Source organism: Brassica oleracea, chromosome C3 (genome assembly GCF_000695525.1).
Source record: "Brassica oleracea var. oleracea cultivar TO1000 chromosome C3, BOL, whole genome shotgun sequence".
In the NCBI taxonomy this organism is placed as follows: domain Eukaryota; kingdom Viridiplantae; phylum Streptophyta; class Magnoliopsida; order Brassicales; family Brassicaceae; genus Brassica; species Brassica oleracea.
This window is the reverse complement of record NC_027750.1, coordinates 6,892,304-6,897,551: the sequence shown is the minus strand read 5'-3', so window position 1 is coordinate 6,897,551 and position 5,248 is coordinate 6,892,304.

Genomic DNA, 5,248 nt, shown 5'->3' with positions numbered 1-5,248 from the left:
GAACACACAACTTTTAGAGTAATTTCAAAAGTTAGTGGGACTCGTATCTTTCATGACCTACAGCTTGGGGGTTTCTTCGTAATATTTTATGACATCACAACTTAGAATTTGGAAGTTGACAGCAAGTTCAAACAAAAGAGAGCTAATTTTAGTTGTCTTCCTTCCTTGAAGCTTCTTTTTGCTATTTTGGTTTATTATTTAATCTAGCAACACGAATTTACAGATGAGAAAAAAATTCTTACACCTTTATGAGTATTTTCAAAGTCAATCTGACTTCAAAAGTTGCAAGTGGGTTCCACTGTGATTAATATCCTTCAACGCGGCCATCTAGCTGCTGTTCGGAGATTGACCACAGCGATTATGCTCAAATCGGCGTTGATCCGCGTAAGACCGCCTAATTTCCGCGTTGACTGCTTAATTTCCGCGTTGACCGCCTAATTTCCACCTAATCCCGCGTTGACCGCCTAAGTTTTTTTTTTCGTCCGTATAAGTTAAAACACGGTTGATTATTTTTTACTCATTATTGACAGATTTTGTGTAATTATTCATTACTAAATAATTATAATTAGCTATCAAACCCAAAACAAACACATATATATTACATTTAAAGATTTTTTTCGTACCAAACCCACCATTTACGAATCAAAAAGAGACTGTTTAAAATTATATATAAAAAATATATAATTATATCTAAGAGCATGTTTATTTGGATAACCTTTAAGTGGGTTCTTAGTTAATATTTAAATATTAAAATTAAGTTAAGATATTATGTTAAGAAACACCTAATTTTAGTCCTCCAATGGTAGTTTCCAATGGTAGTTTTTCAAGGTAAGGGTTCTTAAAAAAAAATGTGATGAAAGAAATGTTTAAAATTGTTGATTGTGATTGATAAATAAAAGGAAGAACATGAAAGAGAACAAGAGTTTGTGATGAAAGAAATGTTTCAGATTGTGGTTTGTGATTGAAAACAATGCTTTGAATACATTATTTATAAAGATTTTGTGACTTAACACTTCATCACAAATACATCCCGTGATACAATACAACATGTTCACAACAAGACTACAAGCATGTGACTCTACATTTCACCACAAATATATCCCGTCGTACACAACATAACAACAAGACTACAAGCACTGCACCTAACCTACTGAGCAGCCAATGAAGAAAGATTTAGCAAAGATCTTCAGAACTCTTTCAAAACATAACAACAAATCCTTGATGATGGTGAGGATCATACCTTGGTTTCTTCCACCTTATAATCATCAAGCCATGGTTTGTGAGTTTTGCAGAGAATCATAAAATTAGAAGTTTTGGTTTGTGGGTTTGTGCAGAGTATTGTGAATCGTGATCTTAGGTATGTAACGGCGTCGTTGCTTCCGCTCCTTTCTGCTTTTGTCGCAGACTCTTTTCTAGGTCGTCTCCGTACAACCCTCTGCTCCAGAGCTATCTCTCTATCAACCACAATGGAAACAAGGTAGTAGGCGTGGTAAGTGTGGTTCCATTGCTCTATAAACCTTGAAACTTCGTGGTAAGTGTGGTTCCATTGCTCTAGAGGTCCCTTCTCCAGTTTGTTTGAAATTTCTTAGAACTATGCACCTTGAACATGTGCTCTATGAAGATGAGAAAACGCAGGATGCAAGCTCTGTAGCCACCGGAAAACTAACAAACAAACAAAGAAACAAAATTTCAATCAGATCAGATCAATCAAGAAACAGAATCAAACGCTTTCATCAAAATTTGCAAAAGCCCAAGACTTTACATGGAGTTTCTTCTGAACGGTCCTTGGCCGTTTCTTAGGCCGGCGAGGTTGTCGGTGACCCACAACCGCCATGAAATCCTCCTCGATTTCCTCTTCGTCGCATCGTTTGACGGCGGCGGCCATGGCTTCACTGGAGACATCTCTTTCCCCTGACCGGACTCGTCGGTCTTCCGTTCTTCTACGTCTTGCTCCCCGAGAGCATACATCGATTGCGTGATTTCATCCTTCACCGTTCGTCGACTTCGATTTTTCTTCTCCTCTCATTATCACAAAACCAATACCCTAGCTACACGTGTTTAACAAGAGACGTTTCTTCCTTAGGAGCCGTCCCTTAGATAATTAGTTTTTTTTTTTTTTTAATTCATAATTATCCTAAGAACCATACTTAAAGTACCCCAATAAACATGCTCTAAGAACTTGTATCATCATGTCTAAAATTAGCTAAATATATTAAATTGTATTTAAAACTAAGATCCGCGTAATCCCCAAGTACTTTCCGATTTTTCGATAACTCGCTAGGTCCGAAGTTACTGCCCGCCTATCGCCTAACGCAGTAGTTCTGAACAGGGATCCTTCCTAACCTTTTTGGGTTCTTGTTCTTGCATAATTTTATTGTTAATATGAATGATCTAATCATGAATAAAAATGTGTTCATTTTTTCTATAGAACAGAGTATGCGTGTGGAAAAAACCTACATTATGTATAGCAAACCTCAAAAACGAAGAATAAGAAGAGAAACTATTTGATTTGATTTTTTTCTTATGCATTATGATTTGGAGTACTATAAAGGGTTTACTCGGAATTGGATTGATGTTTTTCTTCACTATGAAAGCACAAATGTGACGGTTGTTAAATAAAGTTTATAATGGTCGGTCTAAAACTAAACACTTACCTCTCAATGTGAACGCATATATGTTTCTTTGGTGATTTGGGGAGAGTTAGAATCTGATTGGCTCGACAAATAAATAGTTTGATCGTGTTCTCCAGATCGAAACAAGTGATCTTTGATCTTAAGAATTGAATAGAACATTTTTAGTTGTACATATCACGTGATAATGGAGAAGATGTTTGATTGCACTAAATTGATAGACTGTGAGCTATGCAGATTAGGGTTCCAAACTTCCAGCGGTGCTTGTCACCGTTGGCTATCATTTTGATTTTCAAGAAGGGAATATTTTTACGGCTAAATTATTTGATTATTGTTTAACTGATATTATTTGAAGGAAGCTATATATTTAATTACTTGCTTTAAAGAATATGTACCCATGATCATATTGTTAATTGTAAGAGTATTTTCTCGTAGGCTAGTAAATTCCTGAGTTATTACCTCAACCAATTTACAAGACAAATGGTTTTCTGAAGGCTTCAATGCTTCAATGTATATATATATTATTGGAATGGTTATTATTATTTTGTTTTTGCAAACTTACGAATTCATCAAAATTATATTGTTACTCGAAAAAAGAAAATTGTATTGTTACTCGAAAAAAGAAAATTGTATTGTTACTCAAAAGAGTGAAACACTGCAAGTAAAGACGCTCCATGTTGACAATGAATTTTAAGGTAAAAACAACAGTTTCGTGTCTTCCTAGAAACTTCTGGTTCTGTAGTGCTCAACAATCTACGTTATGACACCAAGACATTCAGAAACTGAAATGACTAGAATAGTTTGAATTGTGGCAAGCAATAATACCAAGCGGAACGGCAAATAATTTACGAATGCTAACTAAATATTTTTTATTATAAAAATTAAAAGTATTGATCCTTAGAAAATCAAATAATTTCTTTTAGCATTTGGACTGTTTAATCGAAAACCAAGAGTTGTACTAAAAGAAATGACCATTCCAGCAACTATAGATCACACAGTTCATCATAGGAAAAATGGATGAAACTTTGCATAGCTTCATATTTAAATACTAGGGGTATTGCCTCCGTGCAAACGCGGAGTTTTGAACAGAGTTATTGCTTCATCTCAATATTTGTTAGGGTTACTGTGAATTTTGCGTTTTGGGTTGATCATTATTTTTCAAGTTTTTTTATTGTTATAGGGTTAGAGTTGTGATGATGAAATGTGTATGCACTGTTCTCTACGCATGAAAGACTAAGCTATGTTAGTAATGAGATTGATATAGTTCATGGTGTTGCTTGATGTGTCACTGAGACTTATTGTTTGTTTGTCTTTTTAATTTGTTACTTGTATTGTTGAGATTACATAAATTATATTAAGGTTGTTGAGAGTACCTTTTGTTTCTGGATATTTTTTCTCCAGTTTATTTGTGTTAGTTGTGTGTATTAAGTAATAATTTTTTTATTCTTATTATGTTGGTTATATGTCTTTTTTTATTTTTAAACTTGTTGCTTTTACCGGACCTTTAAAACAAATACACGAAGACTTGTAGAAATAACTATAAAATGAATGACAATTAGTATTTGGGTCTTAATGAGTTTTAAACGAATATATGTATTTCTTATAAGAAGACAATAGCATTGGCCTGTTGACATTGAACATGTAAGCTATTTTCATAAGACAAGAGGAGTGAGCAGGTGGAGATGTTATTGCCGCCTTTGTATCTGTTGGGATAGTCTCTTGTATCTTCTGGTGTGGTTGTGTTTGTTTCTCTTTTATTTGATGGGTAATATGTAAATAAAAATCATTGTCAGTTGTATTTATCAGAGTTTGTAACTTACTCTGCTTTTTTATTTAGGTAATTTCACTGATCTTGGTTGTCGTCTTCGTCTTCTTCGTAAGTATCTGCGAAAGTAAGTTTGTAAATTGTTAAATAGCTGGCCGTGTAGTTTGTATTTGTTTAGCTGGCTCAATGTATGTGTCGTTGAGTTTTAGTTGAGTTGATTGGTCTGGTATATTTGTTTTGAAGTTTATTTGTAAGATTAGACGGGAGGTGATCATTAATGATTCATCTTTTTTTTTATTCTAGTTTTTGGTGTTTTGATTGTTTGGGTTATTGTGGTTTCTTTTAAGCTGTAAAATAAAGATTTGTGTAAAATTAGATTGATAAGTAACAGAGATAAATAGACTACCACAAATCTTGGGTATGAAATATTTTTGATTATTGATGTTAGCAAAATATAGACAGTAATATAAAGAGAATTATGTGTTGATTGTTTCTTACGGATCAATGAGGAGACAGATAACGACTCGAGTTGTTTCTGTGGTGAGATCAGAGCCCTGGACAGAACGGATTTGCCCAACCACATCTGCGAGTTTAAATATCAGTTATGATATCGAAACATAATATAAACCCAGATGCAATATGATATTATACCTGAGAGTTCTAGGTTTGTGTTCACAATCACTTGGAGATTGTCGAATAGTCTAATTTTCATCAATAATGGTTAGTGAGATGAAACGAATGAGGAATGGATGATCAGTTATCTTGTACATGCTTGAGCAGCTAGCAACCTTAAAACGATCGACTTTCACAATGAAATCTGCTTTCAAAGATGGCATGTAATGATTAGCACGTC